The sequence below is a fragment of the Bubalus kerabau genome, chromosome 21 (assembly GCF_029407905.1).
Source record: "Bubalus kerabau isolate K-KA32 ecotype Philippines breed swamp buffalo chromosome 21, PCC_UOA_SB_1v2, whole genome shotgun sequence".
Classification (NCBI taxonomy): Eukaryota; Metazoa; Chordata; class Mammalia; order Artiodactyla; family Bovidae; genus Bubalus; species Bubalus kerabau.
Genome location: NC_073644.1, coordinates 37,142,848 through 37,166,069, shown reverse-complemented (window position 1 = coordinate 37,166,069; position 23,222 = coordinate 37,142,848). Strand labels below are relative to the sequence as shown.

At 48.1% G+C, this 23,222-nt stretch overlaps 2 long non-coding RNA genes across 2 annotated transcripts; both read left to right on the top strand.

Moving 5' to 3' along the window:
* Positions 1-245: 245 nt before the first annotated feature.
* On the top strand, positions 246-22,557 carry LOC129635994 (uncharacterized). The gene is made up of 3 exons (XR_008706579.1): positions 246-389; positions 11,564-11,665; positions 22,328-22,557. It is a non-coding gene; the product is annotated as an uncharacterized LOC129635994 (long non-coding RNA).
* Positions 4,745-7,466, top strand: LOC129635995 (uncharacterized). The gene is made up of 3 exons (XR_008706580.1): positions 4,745-4,861; positions 5,581-5,716; positions 6,850-7,466. It is a non-coding gene; the product is annotated as an uncharacterized LOC129635995 (long non-coding RNA).
* Positions 22,558-23,222: the final 665 nt, after the last annotated feature.

Genomic DNA, 23,222 nt, shown 5'->3' with positions numbered 1-23,222 from the left:
CCCTGAAAGGGGAAGGGTGGAGCAGCAGCGGCCAACTGTTTGCATCACCATTTGCTGAGCACTGCCCCTTGCTTTACTTTTGGAAACAGCTTGTCCCATGCTGTTGGTTGGTTGGGGAAAGTGAACAGATTTGTCTAGAGTTGCTTAAGTGATCATTGGATCTGTCTACTTCTCCATCCTGGGTAAGTGTTCACACTCTCTGTGGATCCTGCTGGGATTCTGGGAAAGACAGGAGGAGGACCAGGCTGAGCGGGGTTCCTGCTTCTCCTACCGCACCCACTGGAAGAGGGCAGAGCCGACCACCAGCAGGGGTGTGCAGGGTTGATGGTGCCCTGGAAAATTGGACTGAGCTGTGTGAGCGCCTCCTGCTCAGGGTAGAGTAGGACAAGGTAAGAGGAAGAGCGTCCAAGACAGATGCTCAGGAGAGAGCTCACTCCTCTTGCCTTGGCCACCATTGGCGGAACAGCATCCTCAACGGGAGATTTTTCCTTTCTTCTCTGGTGGTGGCTTTCCTAAATCTGTGCTGTGCTATGTCACCTCAGCCATGTCCGACTCTATGGACTGTAGCCTGCCAGGCTCCTCTGTTCGGGCAAGAATACTGGAGTGGGTTGCCATGCCCTCCTCCAGGGGATCTTCCTGACCCAGGGAAGGAGCCCACATCTCTTGTGTCTCCTGCATTGCCAGGCAGGTTCTTTAACACCAGTGCTACCTGGGAAGCTGTAAACCTAATGGAGGTTTTATTCCATGATGGATCGCTCAAGAATCTTTGTGCCCAGGACAGCATACATATGCCTGGGTTTAGTGGACAGCCGCATTGGGTGGAGTTCCCTGAGCTGCCTCTTACAGTCTATTGCTTAACTCTGACCCTACCCCAGGAGAGAAACACCCACCACCCCCCCCCCACCCGCCCACATTCCCCAGTTGCCAGAGAGGTAGTTTACCGCTCCCTCCCCTTTGTTGACCTCCACCCCCACCCCAACCCCCACCCCAACCCCAGCCATCATGATCACCAGACACTGGAGAAAATGAGAAGATGAAAAAGAGGGCAAGACAGCCCAGGACACTGAATGAAACTTGAGCAGCCTGGATATTTAAATATGGATTAGTGTCAACAACCAGAGCATGTGAACTGAGAGAGAGAGAGAGGAAGGAAGAAAGGCAGCCCTGAGGTCAGCAGAGGGGAAAGGTTTGCAAGAGGGAACCCTGGTTACCATCCCATCATTTACTGACTGCTGTGTATCGAGTGAGCGCTGGCTGTGTGTTTTATTTATTTTTTTTATTATTTATTCTCTTTTCATCTCAGAAGACTTCTGGAGCCAGACTGCTTGGGTTTAAACTCTGGTTCCATCACTTACTTCCTATATGACCTTAGGCGACTGTCTTAAATACTTGCTGATTCAATTTCCTTGACTGTAAAATAGAGATAATAGTAATACCTAGCTCACAGGGTTGTCCTGAGAATTGTCTGAGACAGGGCTCGTAAACCTTTTAGAGCAGTGCCTCCCACGCAGTAAATGACATTTGTGTTGCATGTATATCTCCATCCGTGTGGATAAAGAAACTGAAGCTCAGAAAGGTTAAGTAATGTGCCAGAGGCTGCCCGGCCAAGATTTGAGCCTAGGCCTGTTTGGCAGTCTCATTTGTGGTCGCCTCAGTTAGCAGGAAGGAATGATTTTAGAAACAGGATTCCTTCCCTGAGATGATGATGGTAATGAGGAGGAGGAGGAAGAATGCTTATATTGTGCGAGGTGCCTTGAATACATTATTTAATTCTTATTATGGCCCTTTGGATTATGTATCATTTTCGCCACATACTGGGTTGAAAAGCATCCCTTTGAGATTCATGTCTACCCAGAACCTCAAAATAGAATATTTTATTGGGCTTCCCAGGTGGCGCTAGTGGTAAAGAATCCATCTACCAAAGTACGAGACATAGGATACGTGAGTTCAATCCCTTGGTCGAGAAGATCCCCTGGAGAAGGAAATGGCAACCCACTTCAGTATTCTTGCCTGGAGAATCCATGGACAAAGGAGCCTGGTGAGTTACAGCCCATGGGGTCTCAAAGAGTCAGACACGACTGTGACTGAACTGAACTTAGAGGGCTGTCTTAAATACAAAGGATATGGACAATCATTTCAGAATAAAGGTTTAGCCCCTGGGGAAAGACTGGCTCTCTCCAGGACAGAATCAGCGATCATTCCTGGTTCACGCATGTGCTGCTTACTTACTCGGTCTATAACAAACACCCACGACACCACCAGTCAGCCCCAGAATACTGACAGTAATTCCCGGGGACCTGTATCCTCCTCCCTATCCTCCCCCATCCCTCTTTATAAACAACCACCCTCTTGAATTCTGTCTTTATTGTTTCTTCTAAAAAATTTTTTTTTTGTGGTAAAAGTCATACAATATAAAACATACTATTTTAACCATACTTAACTATACAGTTCAGTGGCACTAAGTACACTCACATTGTTGCACAATTCTCACCATCATCCATCTGCTAAACTTTTTACTTTCCTAAGCTCTGTCCCCATTAAACACTAAGTCTCATCCAGCTTCCTACCCCACTTCTGCCCCTGGCATCTACCAATGTACTTTCTGACTCGATAAATAAAAATGCACTCCAGTATACAGTTGGTGCAGACTAGTACGGTTTGATTCTACTTATACAAGGTACCTAGAATAGCCAATTTATTATTTCTTTTAAAAAATAAATCCTCCTGTCAGATATGGGGGTCTGGTCATTTCTTCACTGCACACCAGCCACAGGGGCCACCTTCCTGTTCCTCAAACATGCTGAACACATGTTCACCCCAGGACCCTGCTCCTCACCCTTCCCATGTGCCATGTGCGCTCAGTTACTCAGTCGAGTCTGACTCTGGGCAACTGTGCCGGCTCCTCTGTCCACAGAATTTTCCAGGCAAGAATGCTGGAGTGGGTTGCCATGACCTTCTCCAGGAGATCTTCCTGACCCAGGGATCAAACCCGCGTCTCCTGCATCTCCTGCACTGGCAAGCGGATTCTCTCCCACTGAGCCACGTGGGAAGCCCCACCTTTCCCTATTTTCTCCCCTAATTGGACTTCCTATTTCTGTACATCCAGGCCCACCTGCACCTCTCAGAATTACTGTCTCTGACCCAGCCATGTAAAATAGCATTCCCTTCACCCCCACCTCCTCACTCTGCTTTATTTTTCCCCTTAGTACTTGTCACTGGCTGCCGTTATGTAGTTCTGCACTTGGTTATATAGTTCTGCATTTAGTTCAGAACTCGGTGGTGCCACTTCAGAAAACAGTGATTTTTTTTCTGTTCATTTATTTCACCCTAGTGCTGGGCATATAGTAGGTGCTTAATAAATCATCTCAGTTCTTCTCATAAACCAGCATCTCTTCTGTAGCCCCTACATCTTGGGCAATGTGCTAGGACACACAGTTGGGCAGAGCTCTGTTTTCAGGCTTCAGGATTTATAGTTTAATGTGGAACTGAAATATAAGCATTAATTCTGCCATGTGATCAGGGCATGCACAAATTGCTACAAGTTATGGTGGTGCGGGAGGACTTCCTTAGAGAGCCTTGGAGCTGGGCCTTCAAGGATGAGTGGACTTAATATTCAGGAGATAGAAGATAGGTGTGGCCTTGTATGAAGAGGCAATAATACAGGCAAAGGCACAAAAGAGTGGAAGAGCTGGTAGGCATTTCTGCACGACTGGGCAGAGGGATGGGAGAAATTCGTGCTGGAAATGAAGGCAGAAGCCAGATCACAAAAGGCTGGCCGTGTGGCATGATATAGGCTGGACTCTGTCCAGCTTACACCTGGGGATGCATGGAGGGATTTGATATCAAGGAACCACAGGATCTAGTTGGCATTTTGCATGGTTCACTGCTTGCGTCTGTGTCTAGATTGGATTGGAAAAAGTGGAGGATGAGGCAGGGAGAGGGCTGAGAAGGTGGTCATGGGCAGAAATCCAGGCAAGAAGCAGGAAGCAGGCAGGTGCTTGGACCACGGTGTGGGCTCTGGTGGAGGGGATGGGTGCTGGGGGTAGGGGGCAGTGCTGCCAGGTTCAGTTGTCCATGCGCTGGCTTTGGGGGTCTCTGTGGTGGTAACACTCTGCTTCACTGTACTTTGAACAGAACATTCTGAGTGTTATTTGGTAAGGAGGACTTTACAATTACAACTTCATTTTTAGTAGCAAATCCTCGAGGGATGCCATTGTTAGAGCCTGCATCTGAGTGACTGCAAGTCATAGACTGAAATTTAGACTTTTTAAATTTTTATTTTATTTATTTATTTTTGAGTGCACTGGGTCTTCGTTGCTGCGTGCAGGCTTTTCTCTAGTTGCGGCGAGCAAGAGCTACTTTCCAGATGTGGTACGAAGGCTTCTCCCTGCGGTGGCATTTTTTGTTGCGGAGCACAGGCTCTAGAGCACGGGTTTAGTTGCTCTGAGGCATGTGAGATCTTCCCAGATCAGGGGTCAAACCCCTGTCTCCTGCATTGACAGATGGATTCTTTACCACTGACCCTTCAGCGAAGCCCTGAAATTTAGACTTAATCTATCCGGGAAAGACTGCAGTGTGATCGTGGGCGTTTTCCTTGCCTTCCAGAACTCCACTTCCAGGAGAGGGCAGGGTGACACCCACTAAGGTTTTATGACTCACTGCTGTTTTGACACACAGCATTTTCAGGAGGTGGAGATTTGATGGTGAGCAGGGCTTTCTATCAGTTTCTTCCTCTTTGAATTAAGGTTTGCAAGAGTCTCGAGGGCTACCTGAACTCCAGTTTATTCATCTTGGCTTGGCAACCGGAGGGTGGTGGACTCAGCAGTGCAGATGGCTCACCAAGTAACATTTTTGCGTCCTTGTAAGTGCCTAGCACTGTGTGTCCGCTGACCATATCCTCAGATGGTCCTCTTGCTCATCTTTGTGGTCCCCTGCAGTAGGGTGTCCTGGCTGCAGAGCCTCCTGATTGGAGACAAGGCATAACTTGCAGAGAAACAAGCGTCAGTCTGGAGGTGTCCTAGGGGAATGGAGGCCAGGCACCAGATGAGGTTTATTCGCAAGACCATCAGGTGACCTGATAGTTCATTTAGCCCTCAGGCACCCTGGCTATTTGTTAGCTCACACTTCTTTTTGGAAAGGACTCAAACAAAGGCATATGCGGCATTTTTATACACACAGGGGCTTTTTGTTCCCAGCTTTCCCGCATGCAAATCATAATTTTAAAGCAGTTAAACAAATCTCCTGGTAACCCTGTATTTTGCAAAGGGAGCAGGGGGACTAGGTGAAATCACAAGAATTTTTTACTGTGGGGCAGCAGTTCTGGACAGGGTCTTCTGGGCAGGTGGCTAACCCCCGACTTAAACCTCAACACCTCTCCCGGGCAGGGGAGATGCTGGAATTGGCAGGAAGAGGGGATGAAGTTGGAAATGAAGGGAGCGGGTGGCGGGCTTCGGTCAACACTATTGGTTTTTGCTGGAGGGAAGGAAGCGAGAAAATGTGTCCTGGGCTGACTCACACAGAGAACTGACTGTACCATACTTTCCCTCCTGATCATGGATATTCTCCTCCGCGAATAAACAGGGAAGGAGACAAAGCGGAAAGAAGCCTTCTAAGTAATTCCAGTAAGCTGTGGCTCCAGCCAGAGCCTAGCCCAGAGCCAGCACACTTCAAAGGCAACACGATGGACTGTCAGCTGCAGCGTGTCTCTTGGTCCGAGGTAAAATATGACATGGAGGGATGAAGTGAAAGTGTTGGAAGGAGAGGATGAGAATGTGAAGCCAAGGAAAAAAGGAAGGGTGTTACTCCAGCAGGGAGATGGGCTCAGGGACCAGGGGGACAATTTTGGCCTAAACCTAGAAGGTAAAAATGTCATAACAGGCGAGCAGATGTCCTCTGGCCGAGACATCAAAGCTGTTGCACTTGGAAACTTGTCACCATTCATTTTAAAAGGTGGCCATCCTCCAAATGGATGTGCAGTAACCGCTGAGCGTGATGGAGAGAAGTACTTGGGGGGAAATATCAGAATCCAGCAATGATGGTACTTTTCTTTCCTTTTCTGGGAAATTAATAATAGGCGGGGCAAAGATGGAGGCCAAAAGAATCTAAGGGTCACAGGCAAGGAGAAGTCCTCAGGGCTCCTGAATGGAAGCTGGGAGGCTGTGTTTTGGATGTGGCTGGTGGCACTTGGGCAGGTGATGCTTACTCGACACTAGCTCTGTATGTGCAGAGTCTGTGATCAAAGGGTGGAGGACGGGGGCTTTTGGCCAAAAAAGTAGCCCATAAAATGCTTTATTAAGCACAGAGAAATGAGCTCTGGCAAGAACACTCTCTTACATGTGCAGGAAAATTGATCAAGGTAAGGAAGCCAGTAAACACCGCTAACAGCTAGAATGGTGGCCATTTTTCAACCTAGATGAAAAGAAAGAACTGTCATCCTGGTGACAACCGTAATCAAGTGACATTTCCAGCAATTAGGGAATCACGACTTTAGGCTGTTTCCTCAGGGAAAGTTGGCTGCGGTTTGGGAAGTTTGGACTTTTGGGGGGCTGCTCTCTGAACGGCAGGGAGGTTGATGGATTTGCAGTGCCTGAGTGCTGTTGACAGCACCATGATTCGGGAACAACTCGGAAACCTGTGGTAAGGGCTGAGCCCCAGGAGGGTTCCAGCCCAGCCTGACCACTCCCTCTGGTCTCCTCATCCGTCCTGGTTTTCCTGACAGCCAAAAGCAACCTTCTGATGATGCCTCACTGATATTTTTTGGCGTGTCCCTTGCTTGTGGTCAGGTCAGGAGATTTGAGTAGAGTTCAGTTGTACCTGTGCAAATCTTACTGAGATGTTTCTAAATGACAGGTGAACTGACACCAGTTCAGGAATGGAAACAAGATGGGGACTGAGGGTGTGCTGCGTGTAACTCCAGGAAGGGGTTTCAGGGAGCAAAGCAGGCTAAAGTCACTTTGAGAAACCAAACCAAACCGAAAGGTGCATTAAAAGAGAAGAAGGAGAATCCATCTCTTACATGACGATGCCCTGGTTCGTTGGCTGGGTTTATGAAGCCCTCGGGGTCTCTACCTGCCTGCCTCCACCCTTCTGCTGCTGCGCCATCCTGACTGTAGGAGGCAGCCTCTCAGAGACCTCTGTGATTCCCTTGAGCATGGAATCCCATCCCCTTGAGGATGGGTTGGCCTAGTAACTTGCTTCCAACTGTGATAAAGGTGATGAGCTGCGTCACTCTGTCTTGCTGGCAGACTCTTGTTGCCTTCCTAGTTTGCACATTTCAATGAGGCCACTGGTCACATTGGGAAGTCCCATGTGGAGAGAAACTGAAGGTGACAACCAGCCAGAAACTAAGGCTCACAATCCAGCAACCCTCAAAGAACAGAAACCTGCCAACAGCTACGTGAGCTTGGAAAAGTGATCCTTGCAGCCTTGATTGTGAGAGACCTTGAAGGCAAGGACCCGGCTAAGCCAAGCCCAGGCTGCTGCCCCACAGACACAGGTCATAAATATGTGCTGTTTAAAGCCTCTGCATTTGTGGGTTATTTCTTAGGCAGCAATAGATATTAATGGGCTTCCCCAGTTGTTCAGTGGTAAAGAATCGCCTGCAATACAGGAGACCCAGCTTCGATCCTTGGGTTGGGAAGATCCCCTGGAGAAGGGTATGGCAACCCACTCCAATATTCTTGCCTAGAGAATCCTATGGATGCAGGAGCCTGGTGGCCTATGGTCCATGGGGTTGCATAGTCAAACACACCTGAAGCGACTGAGCGCACCCACACCCACACACACGTATTAATAAGGAGCTGTTGAAATTTTGTAAAAGTGAAGAGGTATAAAGGGAACCTCCAAAAACAAGGGGCTACCTGTATGAGGGGAAGGATGAATGAACAGTTTGATGAAATGAGTGCATGAGTGAACCTGCAGGGATTTCCAAGTGAGAATGGAGGAGGGTCCAGGCAAAGGATCAGGCACAGAGGAGGGGATGAGTTGGGAAAATTCTCTCTGTGGCCCATTGAGTGGCTGGAGGGGGATTATCCACAGGTCCCTCCTTGAGAAGAAGATAGTCTTAGTCAGCTCAGGCTACTGGAATGAACTACCCCAGACTGCGTGGCTCATACAACAGAGATTTATTCTCTCACAGTTCTGGAGGCTGGGACATCCAAGGTCAAGGTCTGGCAGGATTTGGGTTCTGGTGAGAGCTCTCTCTTCCTGGTCTCCCTATGATGTCCATACACAGTGGAAGAGAGAGAGGTTTGTCTTCTTATAAGGCCACCAATCCTTGGATTAGGGCCCTATCCTTAAGCCCTTCTTTAGCCTTAATTACCTCCTAAAGTCCCCACCTCCAAATACTGTCACATTGGGGATTGGGGCTTCAACATAACACATTTCACGGGACACACTCAGTTCATAGCAGGTGTTTTCTTCCTGGCCAGAGACAGTTCAGATCTCCCTGCTCTCAGGCTATATGCCCAGGTGAAGGGCCAGAGCTCCTCCCTGTCCTGAGTGGGGCTCTGGGTGTATCTGCCTGGATCTGAAGGGACTTAATACCCTGGGATGTTAAAGAATATTGCAAAGCACTGACCTCTAGAGCTGGCCAGACCAGACCTGCAGCAGCCATGATGCTTGCATTAGAAGCAATCGCCCTGTCTTGGTGGTATCTGCTGGCTGATTATGCCCATTCTGCTGCTCGTGTCATTGTACAAGATCACATAGCGCCAGGGAGAGGAGGGTGTTCACATCCATTATCTCCCCAGCAGTGTGATCGACAGAATGCCTCTCTTCATGATGGGCTTGGATGTCCGCCTGGAAAACCTATCTGAAGGCTTGGGGCCCAAAGGACTTGCCCTGGGTTCCTGAGCCTCCCGCTGTGGGATGGACTGAAGTTTCTGAACTGCCTGCAGACTTGCTTCAACCACAGAAAATTCCGCTTCTCCAGGCTCCCTTCCTCCACACACTGGCTTGGTGGTATTAATACATTTGGCATCTGGAAGTGGGGACAGTGTCTTGAGCAAGGGAAGGAGTGAGGCAGTGGCAAAGAGCATGGAACAGACAGCTGTCCCCTTGGGGAACTGCAGACCTCCTTGACCCAGCCTGACCTATTTGGGGAAGTAGCCCACCTTGAAAACATAAAACTATGCATAAATTAGATAACTAATGAGAACTTACTGTATAGCACAGGGAATCTGACTTAGTATTCTGTGGTGACCTAAATGGGAAGGAAATCAAAAGAGGGGATATTTGTATACGTATAGCTGATTCATTTTGCTGCACAGCAGAAACTAACACAACATTGCAAAGCAACTGTACCCCAGTAAAAATTTTTAAAATATCATGAACTATTTTTCTATTGGAAAGCAATACAAGTATATTATAAAAAGTTAGAAAATATGGAAAAGGATAAGGAAAAATTGTTGATAATCAAACTATTCAACACCATCACTATTATGATAGCTTGGTATTTTGTTCATACTTTAATCCATGATACTTGTGTTTGAATGAATTCTCAGTGGGAGTGATCATTGCTCCTAAGGGGACTAAAGTTGATTCTTGGGGGTGAAATAAATCTTACTCTTTTAATGTATAAAACACAGATACAAATGCAGGACAGAAACAACCATATAGTATGTCTGTGATATAAAATGGTGGGGGAGCCAAGGAGAAAAGCATCTAAAAATAGTATCTAATTAAGGGCCAGTTGGGAGAAGGCAATGGCACCCCACTCCAGTACTCTTGCCTGGAAAATCCCATGGATGGAGGAGCCTGGTGGGCTGGGGTCCATGGGGTCGCTAAGAGTCGGACACGACTGAGCGACTTCACTTTCACTTTCATGCACTGGAGAAGGAAATGGCAACCCACTCCAGTGGTCTTGCCTGGAGAATCCCAGGGACAGGGGAGCCTGGTGGGCTGCCGTCTATGGGGTCGCACAGAGTCGGACACGACTGAAGCGACTTAACTTAGCAAAGGTCAGTTAATAAAACAAAATGTTATGAAACACTGCCTTGGAATAGAGATCCAGAAATGGAATCATTAACTCAAAGGACTTGAACACTTAAGGGGTTTGGTGCATGGTTCCAGTTTGCCATTTACAAAGGTTCTACTGGTACATACTATCTCCAGCAACATAATTGTTTTATCCTAATTATCCTTCACACACACACACAAAACTACCATCTCTGAAGTAGCCACAAAAGAAACCTCTATAATACAAATTTCATTTTGAATATTTCATGATTAGTATTAAGAATGCAAGCTTTATAATCAAACAGGTACACACTATGTGACCTTGGGCAAGTCCCTTCACCTCTCTGAGCCTCAAATTCCTAACCTGCAATAAAAGAATTTTAATCTACTATATCAGCTGGGTTTTTTGGTTGTAAATAACACGGATTTATTCTGATCAACTTAGGTATACAAGGACTTTTCTAACGGGATTTGAGTAGCTCAAAGAATCACTGAGAAGGCTGGATCAAATCAGGCTTAGAAAATATGCTGGGAACAAGAAGAGCCATGTGCCCTACTGCTTCTGGAATCCAGATGTTGCTACCAGTGTTGCTGCTGAAACAAATTCTCCCTGTCCCCTTTCTTTCTGCCACTTGCTCCTGATAAAGATCTGATGGTTACACCAGCTCACATGTCCATGTCCTGGTTGCTGGGGAATGGAGGAAGCAAGGGTCTGGGCTTTGCAGCCTCTGGTCAGCAGTGTGAGAAAGGGAACACAGAGCTCAGAGAGGGAGAACTTGACCACACCTGAGAAGGGGGATCAGATGCTGGGCAGCCAAGAACACAAACATCAGAAAGTGTCAAGATATCTTTTGCAACACTTTAGAGGGTCTTTGGGAGGATTACATGAGCTGATGCATTTGGGAAGAACTCAGTAGATGGGGGCTGTTTCTACCATGTAACTATTCATCATAATCAACTCCCACAAAGCCACTCTGGGCTTCCCTGGTGGCCCCAATGGTAAGGAAACTGCCTGCCAATGCAGGAGATGCAGGTTCGATCCCTGGGTTGGGGAGATCCCCTGAAGTAGGAAACAGCAACCCACTCCAGTATTCTTGCCTGGAAAATCCCATGGACAGAGGAGTCTGGCAGGCTATAGTCCATGGGGTCACGAAGTGTCAGATGTGACTGAGTGACTAAACAACAAAGCCACTCTCCATCAGTCCAACTTCCCACTCCACGTATCCAATCCTGGCCATCCTGCAAAGTCCAGGTCAAGTCCACACTCATCAATAACCTTCTCCAGACTCAGTTTTTCATCATCCAACCTTCCCACAGCCCTCTTATTCCATTTAGTGCTTAATTACCTACAGTCTCGTCTTTCTCTGGCATTTTCCCCCATGTGTGTGTTACTCTCCCACGTGACCAAAGGGCAGACCTCTCAAAGGAGGTGCTGATGGCAGCTTCAGCCTCCCACGCGGGGGCTCAAGGGCCTGTCTTCTCTGTGACCTTGAGGTTGCCGTCTTTCCTTTGGTCCAGGGTCGTCCTTGGGAGTGAGCTCTGTGTGCATTTATCCTTCACTTGTTCAAGTGTTCATTCTACTAACATGTGTCTATTGATGGCACAGGTGCAACATTCGTGAAGAAAGAGTGCATTCTCAGAGAGTCTTCAGGCCCCTGGCGGAGTGTGTGTTCTGAAATTGGGGGTCAGATCGTGCTAATGTCACAATGTGAGAGGACCTGCATTTCTTTCTGGAAGGTTTGGAGGAGAATCCATTCCCTTGTCTTTTTCTGGCTCCTAAAAGCTGCCTGCATCCCTTGGCCTGTGGCTTTCCCTCAGGCTTTAAAACCAGCAAGGACTCACTCTTGATGCGGTGACGGCACCCCTCCCTCTTGCTGACGGCAGCACAGTAGGTTCTTTCTCTCTCTTTTTTAAGGTTTCGTGTGATTACATTGGGTCCAAGCAGGTAATTCAGAGACTCTCCCATCTCAGGTTCCTTAACGCATCTTCAGAGTCTCTTGCAGGATGAGGATGTGAGTATCCTTGAAGGCCTTTTATTTGACAAACACAGGTATGTACACAACTAAGACTCCAAACTTGTGCCTCCTCAACAGAGCTCAACTACTGCTCCTGACAGAAGCTTCCGAACCACACACACACACACACCCTTATTTAAAGAATAATGCCCTAGGCACAAGTTCCTTATAGGATGCCAGGAGTGCCACAAGACCACACCTAAGTGCCCAATGGTTGGTGCAGAGAATCAGGAACTGAGAGGAGGAAGAGGCACTATGGGTGAGGGGTGGGGGGTGGAGGGAGGCAGGTTGGGAAGAGCCTGGAAGACACAAGTGATGGAAGCGATGGTGAAATCTGGCTCATTCCAGGGAGCCACATATATCACAGCTCTTTAGCACAGGCCCAAAGCACCCAGAGGTGACTTTCAGCTTGATCTGTAGCCTCCAAGGCTGGGGAGCTGTGTTGCAGATGTGGTCCAGAGTCACACAGGCTAGTGGACCATGTGAGCTCATTCAGAAAACCTCACATGGCTGCCACATTGTCTGAGAGTCCCAGCTCCCACTGTAATATTTGAGTTGATACCTGTGACAATGGTCTCTAGCTCCTTCGATATTAGATGCTTACCAGCCCCCTCCCAAGGGTCCCTTCCAGCTCCTTCAAGCTATTTCTGTTTCTTTCCTGAGGCTGGGGGCCTCCACACCTGCCCAGGCAATGAGCAAGACGCGCATCTCCTCGCCCAGATTGGGGGAGTTGGCTTCTGTCTTTCAGTTGGAAGTGAGTTGCCATTTTAAGATTTGCACGGGAAAGTCCAAGCAAGCGGGGAGAAAACAGATCCACTGAAAACCTTTCCTGGGTCTCCTTTGCTGCCCTGCAAATATTGTAAAGTAATTATCCTCCAATTAAAAATAATACGTAATTTTTTTTTAAGCAGATTTGAGATCAAGGGAAAAAAAACTTACCTGGGGCAGCTGCCCTTTCAGCCAATGGATGAGTCAAGAGGAAAGAAGGGAGGTGGTGAGGTCTCAGCCGCTGCATTAAACACCAGTGACTTTGAGGTGCCCCCTGGAGCCTCTTGCTCAAGAAGGACAGTGGAGAAACCATACTTCTTGGGAGGACTGATGACCCTTGGGAGGACCTTGACCAATAGGCCAAGAGGTAGGATGAGTAAGGAAGAGATGAGAGAGTCATTATCTTCTGCAAACAAGGAATACCATCAGCAAGGCTTTGTGGGCACTCAGGGGACAAGAGATGGCTTGGAGTGGAGGGCTGGGGTCCAGACACAGGAGACCAGGGAGGAGGCCCAGTAAGACAGACAGAAAAAGTGATCAGCAGATCACCTTCCAAACACAAGAGGACAGAAGAGAAACAGCGTACAAAAGACTAAAGTCAAGGTAAAGAGGCTGTAACGCGAGCTGAGTGGCGGTGGCGACTTGGGTCTCTGCCCATCAGATAAGACTGCGACTCCTCCGAGTCCTCCAAGCAAAGCAGAAGGGTCAGTACCCACTGCAAAGCTGTGGTGTGCTTTTATGGCTTTAATTAAATCAAATGAACTATAATAACCAGGGCTTCTCTTTGCCTCACTCTCCAATTCCAAAGGGGCTATTTTAGCTGTAGGCGCGATGCTTCTGAGCTGAAAATCAGAGCTGCACGCATTTTTTCTCATTTTTTTTCTTGTACTAGAAGGGCAGGCTGATTTCTTAAGAGCTGAATTAAGTAACGGGAACGGAAATGAGTTACACATGGCAGCCCCGAGTCTCTAATCCTATCACTTCTCTGCATCTGGGAGCCCCATGGCATTGGCCAGTGCTCTGGGTAAAGTGCAGCATTTGGATGCTAGAGACCCTGTTCTCTCCTTTTACTAGCTGTGAGATGCTGAGCAAAACCCTACAGAGCAGCCCTGAATCCATACAACGGGCATGACGGCAAGTGCTTCTCAGAGTGTTTGGGGATTAAATATTGCACATACAGCATCAGCTATGCCTCGTATTTAGCAAGTGCTTAATAGGTGTTGCAGCCTTCCCTGGTGGCTCAGCATTAAAGAAATCTGCCAGCTAATGTAGGAGACACAGGTTGATCCCTGGGTGGGGAAGATCCTCTGGAGAAGGAAGTGGCAACCCACTCCAGTATTCTCACCTGGGAAATCCCATGGACAGAGGAACCGGGTGGGATACAGTCCATGGGGTCACAAAGAGTTGGACATGACTGAGCGACTAGGCAGCAACAAACAGGTGACAGACATTTTTGAAAAGTCCACAGAATCCTTCTTGTTCTCAGAGGCTGGGGAGGTAAAGCCCCTGTCTCCCCTTCCACTCTTGGGGATGCTGTTACTCCAAAGTTACTGCTCGTTTGCTCAGGGACTAAAATTGAAGGTGTGAGAAGGGCGCTGCTGTTCCTCCAGCTCATCTCTGTCACTCCTTGGCTGAGCCAACATTGTTGCCCCACAATGACGAGACCCCCTCCCTGGACCTCTGATGTCCATCCCTCTCCCCCATGGTCTACTCTGGGGTCTGTATCCGGGGTCTTACCTGCAGCTTTCTTTCTAGCTTCCCTTTGAAACTGATATTTAAATATAATTCAAAATGATCATTTCAATAAGTCTAGTTAACATCCATCACTAACCATAGTTATAGAATTTTTCTTTCCTTGTGAAAAGGACTTTTAAGATCTACTCTCTTGGTGGCGGTGATTTAGTCACTAAGTCGTGTCCCCACGGACTGTAGCCACCAGGCTCTTCTGTTGAAGGGATTCCCCAGACAAGAACTGGAGTAGGTTGCCATTTCCTTTTCCAGGGATTGAACCCAGCTGTCCTGCATTGCAGGCAGATTCTTTACCCACTAAGCCACCAGAGAAGTCCAACTTTCAAACATGCACTACAGTGTTATTAGCATCGTCAGGCCATACATCACAGCCCCAGGATGTATTTAATTTTGTAACTGGAAGTTTATACCTTTTGACTCTCTTCACTTTCTCATTGCATGCCCACCAGCAAAATCAATGGAAGGTACATCCTCAATTCTTCTCCACATCTGAAACATAAAACTCCGAATGCTGCAAGTTATTTCATATCTCATCACTTGCATGAGGCGATTATAACCTGCATTTGCCCACTTAGAGTGCTAAGTGGGTTGCTGCAGAATTATTTAACGCGTTTGCTTACAGGATGCTATTCAGGACTCCCAGACCTGGTCTTCGGGGGACTTATACATAATTCAAGGAATGCACAGAACCATCCCCCCCAAAAATGGAAAAATTCTGAATCAAAAACACAGTTGGACCCCTAGGTTTCAGAAAGGAACTGCACACCCATAATAACAATGGACGACCTTCTCAGAGCTCTTATACTGTGTTATCTCCACATAGTCCCTTGGGTAGGTTCTTTTTGCCTCCCTGTTTGGCAGCAGCTGAGAAAGACAAAGAAACCAAGCAAAGGTTGCACATTTGACCAGCGCAGAGTCAGGACTGGAGCGGGCAGCCTGGTGGCAGGACTTCTGCTTTTCACCACCTGTCTTTATTGCCCATGTTTTCTGTTTCACCCTCACTAAGATATGAACTGGGCTTCCCTGGTGGCTCATATGGTAAAGAATCTGCCTGCAATGTGAGAGACCTGAGTTCGATCCCTGGGTTGGAAAGACCCCCTGGAGAAGGAAACGGCTACCCACTCCAGTATTCTGGCCTGGAGAATTCCATGAACTATATAGTCCATGGGGTTGCAACGGGTCGGACTTGACTGAGCAACTTTCATTTCCCTTCAAGATATGAATTACCTCTTTAAACTAGAGAAACATGGGACTTTGGGGGTAGTTTAGAACACAGACTCAGGAGACAGAATGCCTAGGTTCAAATCCCAGCTTTGTCATTTAGCAGCTGTGTGACTTTGGGCAAGTTACTTGACTTCTCTGTGCTTCTGTTTTATCGTTTGTGAAATAATAATAGTAGCCGTTTTTTTGGATTGCTATGAAAATGAATAAGTGAAGTGCTCACGTGACCCATATTAGTGTTAACTATTATTATATCCTCTCTTCTACGTGCAGCTAACCAAGCACTAAAAAATCTCATTATGTGTTCATTGAATTAGTGTAAGCTCTGGGATCTAACGCCTGAACATCTGAGGTGGGGCCAATATAATAAAAATAATAGAAATAGGACTTCCCTGGTGGTCCCATGGTAAAGAATCTGCCTGCTAATACAGGGGACGTGGGTTTGATCACTGGCCTGGGAAAAATCCATATGCCTTGGGGCAATTAAACTCGTGCACCACAACTACTGAGCCTACATGCCCTAGAGCCCGGGCTCCAACACGAGAGAAGCCACCGCAAAGAGAAGCCCAAGCACCTAGAGAGTTGCCTCGCCTGCACAACAACAAACACCCAGCACAGCCAAAAATAAATAAATAAAACTAGAAAAAAAAAGAAAGAAAGAAAGTGCATAATAAACGTAATGTGCGTGAATCATCCTGAAACCATCCCCATGCCAACCCCACTCCATGGAAAAATAGTCTTCCACAAAACCAGTCCCTGGTGCCAAAAATGTTGGGTACCACTCCTCTAGGGGCAGGTCATGACCCCTTTTATAACAGGGGTTAGTGACATCTTTGTCCCAGAGTGCTTCCCATGGGCTCAGAGGCTGGCTGCATTCTTAAACCAAGGGCTTCCAATTTCATAGCACAATAGCATGGTGAGACAGGAAATGACACTTGTTGGCCATCTGATGGCATTCTCAATTCCAAAGTAAATTTATTTTACCTTATCACATTCTTACCAGACTGTTTGTGCATTTCACTTCTAGAGGCCTGTCTTTGGGAAGGTGAAAGAGTTAAATTTTTACAGTTAATGCTTTACAAGCCCAGTTTGGAGAAAAGGTAAAATAGCATGCAGATGCCTCATTTTGCAAAAAAACAATAAGAGGCCTCCACTGGCAGTGTTTTCCCAGGCACTTTAGGGAGGTGAAGGTCAAGGTGTGGAGGCCCGGTGGGTCGATGCCACATTCTGCCTGCTCAGGGCGAGCTGTGCCTCTTCCCTCTCCCCAGCTGGCCTTCTCTCTTTCCTGAGCCTTGTTAAAGATTCTTGGGGGCTCCACATGGGTGTGGTGGGATTCTGCAGCTTCCCCATCGCAACCAGTTCAGGCCCAGTGGAGGGTCATCTTTTGAGTCATCTATTCTTACCTGGGCTTCCCAGTTGACTCTAGTGGTAAAGAACCCACCCCCAGGTTAGAGGTAAGAGATGTGGGTTTGATCCCTGGGTCGGGGAGATCCACTGGAGGAGGGCATGGCAACCCACTCCAGTGTTCTTGCCTGTAGAATCCCACCAATAGAGGAGTCTTGAGGACTGCAGTCCATAGGGTCGTACAGTTGGACATGACTGAAGCAACTTACACACACACACACACACACACACAATTCTTACATATTCAGGGGAAAACCTCTTGAAAATGACAGGAAAGGCCATCCTTTCTCAATAGCATATTATGTTATGTTATATTATGACTCAGGGAACCTACAACAAAAGAACAGAACAGAGAAAAATCAATTTTCCTTCTGTCTTAAAAATCCAATTACAGATGACGATATATCATAGTGGCTTGTGTTTCTCCTGGGGCTGACTCTTAATAGAGCTGCAGTTCTCAAGGACTTTCTGGATGATGATGGCAACCATGGGCGGAGGGGGGTTGGTGTGGCCAGGGCTCTCCCATTGCGGGCTGGGGGCTGGGGGTGGGGCTGGGGAGGCATATGACACACAAGGAGAGGGCTGCGTGCCGTGGCTGAGCTCTTGTAGGGTGGCCGGCTGGCCTGAAGCTGTCGATTCACTCTGCATCTCTGGGGCTTTGGGCAAGTAATTTATTCTCTCTGCCTCAGCTCCTTGGCTGTAAAATGGGGTGAATAATGCTCACAGGATTGCCGGGAGCGTTATATGAGTGAAGACATGCGGTGTGTTTAATGCCTGGAATATAACAGTTAATCACCTATGTTATTTATTATTGTTGTGCTCCAATCCCAGTTGTGCAAGCAATCTCTCTGAGTCTTCATTTCCTTCTTAAGAAATGGAGTAAAAATACTTACCTTGGGGCCATTAAACTTGAAATGGAATCGTGTACAAAGTGGTGTTTATTGAGTTGGATTCGATGAATGGCAGCCTTCCCAGGAAGGATTTTTTTTTTCCCTTCTCTGAGTTTTCTACACTTTCTTAGATTCTTCATGACATCTTTCCAAACGCAAATCTGGTAATGCTCCCCTGCTTCTTGAACAAGACAAGGTGTGATCCTTGCTCAGAATGGCAAGAAGGAATGGCATGAAGCAGCAGCAGGAAGGCAGGCCACCCTCCAGCTGACCGAAACAACCATGGAGGAAAAACATTTATGAAATTGTATGTGCGCTAGGCACCATTCTAAGCATATAACAACTTCCTTCAATCTCAGAGCACCGTTGAAGCTAGCATTATTACGGTTTCCATTTGCAACTATGGTCCTTGAGCAGAAATGGGATTCGGGCCTGGGCATTGGGCTCTGGAGGCTGTGTCCGGAGTATGTGGCATTAGCCTTGAATAGGAGCTCTCTGAGGAGAGAGACTGGGGATGCCTGGAAGGAAGTGAAAGGAGAGGCTGGTTAGAATGTTGTGAACACCAAGTCCACCTTTGACTTACAACAATTTCTTTAAGGAAACACGAGTCCAGTTATTCTTTGTTACCAAAGCAGCTGTGCTCTCTTGTCTTGCAAGTCCTCATAATCGTTTTTTTTTTTGCCACTTCCTCTCTGTGCTTCCCTGGCCGCCTCATGGTCTCAGACAGGGACAAATGAGGCCAGAAAACTCCAGTGACCGAACACAGTGTCCTTCTGTGTGGGTCACTCACTCACAAGGTCAGCACAACAAACACCCCACTGCAAGGACTGTCCCTGGGAGGCTGGGGGAGGTGGGGACTGTGTCTGGCTGGGTCTCTGTCTCTGCCCCCGCCCAGAAAAGCATGGGGAGGCTGCTGATTGGAGAGGGAGCATTTGGGGGCGGGCCAGAGTGAGGTGTGGGAGGGGCTGGGTTTCTCTGTGAACCACTTCCTCCGGGCATTTTGGAAGATTACTTGGGAGGCTGTAATTGTGATGAGCTTTTGCCTGATGATCGCTGAAGGCTTTGTTACCTTGCTTCTGTAAGAACTAGAGTTTGAGTCAATCACCTTGACCCTCATTATTTTTAAAACCACAAAATGTCAGAAATGTAATCCTGATTGTTAATGTTACTGTTTGGCGGGAGGTGGGTAGAGATTAGCCAGCCCTTGAATTATCCATATGTAGTACATTCCGTGGTGTAACTAGAAGATGGTATGTTCCTTTTCCCAACCAGAGATCCTTCAAGAATCATGCTGCACATTTGTGTAACACCTAGTTTATAAACTATTTTACATACTTTCTTAGGATATATGAAAAAAAAATCTGTTTCAGAATAAAAACTCTCTCAAAATAACATCTAAATATCTTTCTTCCTGGGCACAGTCCTCTCAGGTCACAACTGTAGAATGGGGCGTTCTTTACCCCCTTAATTGAAAGATTGTATGACTCGCATGAGAAGAAAGCCACCGATTTTAGGTGGCTAAAAGCAAAGATTTAGAAAGAAGAAAGAAGACTTGTTTGGAAGATCTGCCTACTTTGGAGATGAAGAGAGTTTTATTTCTTAGAGACAGGATTTATGGATTTACGTTTCCTCCAAAAGACAAATGACCCAGTAACAATTTTTTTTCTCCAGCACTAGGTCTAATCAATTACCTTTGTTATCTAAAGAAATAAATAATCTCTAGAGAGTAACAGAGTTAAAATTCACTGGGTTCTAGTGTTTGGGGTTATTTGAACACCACCCCCCCTCCTACGCTACCCACCCCCGCCCCCCGGGGGGAGGAGGGTCTCTCTCTAGAGCTGTGTGTGTGTCTGTTAGTCGCTCAGTTCAGTTCAGTTCAGTCGCGTCTGACTCTTTGCGACCCCATGAATCGCAGCACACCAGGCCTCCCTGTCCATCACCATCTCCCGGAGTTCACTCAGACTCACGTCCATCGAGTCAGTGATGCCATCCAGCCATCTCATCCTCTGTCGTCCCCTTCTCCTCCCGCCCCCAATCCCTCCCAGCATCAGAGTCTTTTCCAATGAGTCAACTCTTCGCATGAGGTGGCCAAAGTACTGGAGTTTCAGCTTTAGCATCATTCCTTCCAAAGAAATCCCAGTCGCTCAGTCATGTCCAACTCGTTGCGACCCCGTGGACTGTAGCCGGCCAGGCTCCTCTGCCCATGGGATTCTCCAGGCAAGAATACTGGAGTGGGTAACTATTTCCTTCTCCAGGGTATCTTCCCAACCCAGGGATCGAACCTTGGTCTCCTGAATTGCAGGCAGATTCTTTACAGTCTGAGTCACCTAGAAGCCTCTCTAGAGCTGAGCTTTAGCTAATTCCTAGTTATAGAGTTATTTTTCCTTTTGACAGGATTCTTGATCCCCATGAGACAAATCAGACGGGTTCAGAAGAATCTTAGAATGTCAGGACTGGAGGACCCTTGGACATGCCCTAGCCCAGGGCTCGGTTTTGCAGCTGGGACACAGAAGCCCAGAGAGTGAGCTACTCGCTGGCTTCACCCAACCGGGGGCGGCCCAGGGTCCTGGGGTCGAATCCGACTCGGGTCTCACGCAGCCCTTTTTGCTCTCACCCTCTGCTCCATCGGCACCCCCACCCCCGTACCAAAGAGTCTGGTCATTTGAAATATGTCCACGCTGGCCGGGCCCCGGTTCCCGCCACTCCGCGCCGGGCTCGGCGAGCGCGCGGCGGGGAGCGGCCGGGCGTCTGCGGGCGCGCGCTGCGACGCCGGCCCCGGGGCGGCCCGTCTCAGCTCCCGGCTCCGGCGGGACGGCCCCGGCCGCGCCGCGCCAGGCTCGCGGGGGTCAAGTCCAGGTTGCGGCGCAGGAAGGCGGCGGGGGAGGGGCGCCCGGCCGTGCTCCCATCTCCTCTGCGCCGAGCGCGGAATGTTGGGACCGGTCCACCAGCGTGCTATGTCTGCATAAACATCATCAGCCTCCGGAGCCGACCGACGCGTTGTGCATTTTTAATTTCGCTCACAAACTGCAGCCTCCCGGCGGCGGCGAAGAGGCTGAAGACCTCGCCTCTCCGCCTTTCCTTTGCATCCCGGGTATCCTCCCTTCCCAGATGTGCACAGAAGAGGCGCGCCTCTCTGCCCTTTGCACCCAAGGTTAATGTCCAGGCTGCAAGCGTAACGCGCCTCATTTGTGACATTAGGTTTGGCTCGGGAGGAAATCTTTTCTGCTCACCTGGAACTGATACAACGTAGCTTCACGTTACGGTTTACTTTTTAATCTCCTGAGGTGTGAGAAGGGAGAGGAATCCTCCTGCCTCTTGGTCTTGGCCTCTGCAAGCCAGGACCAGTGGCGACGGCTGGACCGCTGTCCCGGGGCCCAGAGGGCGGGCGCGCGCCTCTCTGCTTCTTTACGAGAGTCCACGCGTCGCCCTCACCTGTGTCCCTGCCACTTTCCTTCCCCCAGTTCTCCGCCCACTTCCCTGCCCGGCTCATTTCTCAGAGCACAAGAGGCATTCAGAACCTCTTTTCAAACCCAGTATCATTACAAAATCTATTTCAGCATCCCTGAAGTCTCTGCTTTTTCCACTTTGGTGGGAGGGATAGCATTCTCCTCACTTTGGGTTGTTGTGGTTTGTTGTTCAGCAACTCACTTGTGTCCGATTCTCTGCGACCCCAGGGACTGCAGCCTGCCACACTCCTCTGTCCATGGGATTCTCCATGTAAGAATACTGGAGTGGGTTGCCATGCCCTCCTCTAGGGGGTCTTCTCGACCCCAGGGATCGAACCTGCATTTCTTATGTCTCTTGCACTGCAAGCAGATTCTGTACCCCTGAGCCGCCAGGGAAGCCTTCACTTTGGGTAAGAAATTTCAAAACTGAGACTCCTTTCAGGGTTCATATTTTGAGGCAGATCAGGGCAAATGATGAAGACAAAATCCCGTGGCAGTTGTGACTTTAAACATGAGTCAAGTTAACAAGGAAGGCAGCAATAAATTCAGCCCGGGGCATGACCTAGCACTAAATTGTCTCTTACAGTGTACAGATTTCTGGCTACATTGTCAATTTGATGTCCCCTTTCTCTGCCAGCCTCTTCAATTCCCCTTTCAGGTTGTGCTGTTTTTTGTTGGTTCGCTTGGGTTTCACTGCCAAGTTATCTCTGCCCTCACTTCCCCTCCCCCATTTTCTGATTCTGTTTTCCAAGTTCCTTAAGCATGAGCAGGATGATACACCCACAAGCCTTCTCAAGCAACCTCTCAAATTGCTGCCCTGGTAGAAGTTTTGAAACAAGCTCAAGTCAGAACGATTTGTTCATCCCTCCCCACACAGAGGCCGGTGAAAGATGGAAGGACGTGGTATTTGCTGGAAATGAAAACACGGGGAGCTGCTGGAACCGATTCCAGGATGTTCTTTTCCTTCTTTGCACAAGGTGATGGTGTACCCTTCAAGTTCTATGTAAGAACAGCCCATGGAAAACATGTTGCCCCCACTGGAGATGAGCAGTCTCAGCGAGAGTTAACCCAGAAGCACTTAATGTGCCTGAGTAAATAGTCCGGGGAAGGATCAGACCGTGTTAGCCTAATAGGCTGATGAGACTGATAAAGTTTTGCCAAAGATTCTTTGTGCTGTGTGATTAACAGTTACTTTTCTTCAAAGGCAGTTGGGTAAACGGTGTTGGTTTTAGGACTTGGAACTCTCATTCAGACAGCCTTGCAACAAGCCAGCATGAAACATGGTTTTATCTTTCCTGCTTCATTAGATTGAGAAGGAAACCATGATATTACACACACACAGTGCTTTCTTCTTGATGTTCTTCAAGTCAAAAGCAGGAGATCAAACACCACTGGCACGCTGAATAAGTGCTTCGTAGAATAACTTGTCCACAAGGGAGATAATTCCTGCTGCCCACTGGACTGTGTAAGAAATGAAAAGCAAAGGAGGGTTTTTCCCAGCACGAAGGTGGCTCACAACACATCTCTGTCAGTGGTTTCAGTTGTCCTCCGCTTCTTGCTCAGCCATAATAATAAAGACAGGGATAGTAATAGTAATAATAATAACTTCTAGCATTTATTGAACACTTAGGATATGCCAGGCTCTGTGCCGAATGCCTGAGTGTTGTTGTTGTTCAGTCACCAAGTGGCGTCCAACTCTTTGTGACCACATGAAATGCTGCACGCCAGGCTTCCCTGTCCATCGCCAACTGCCAGAGTTTGCTCAAGTTCAT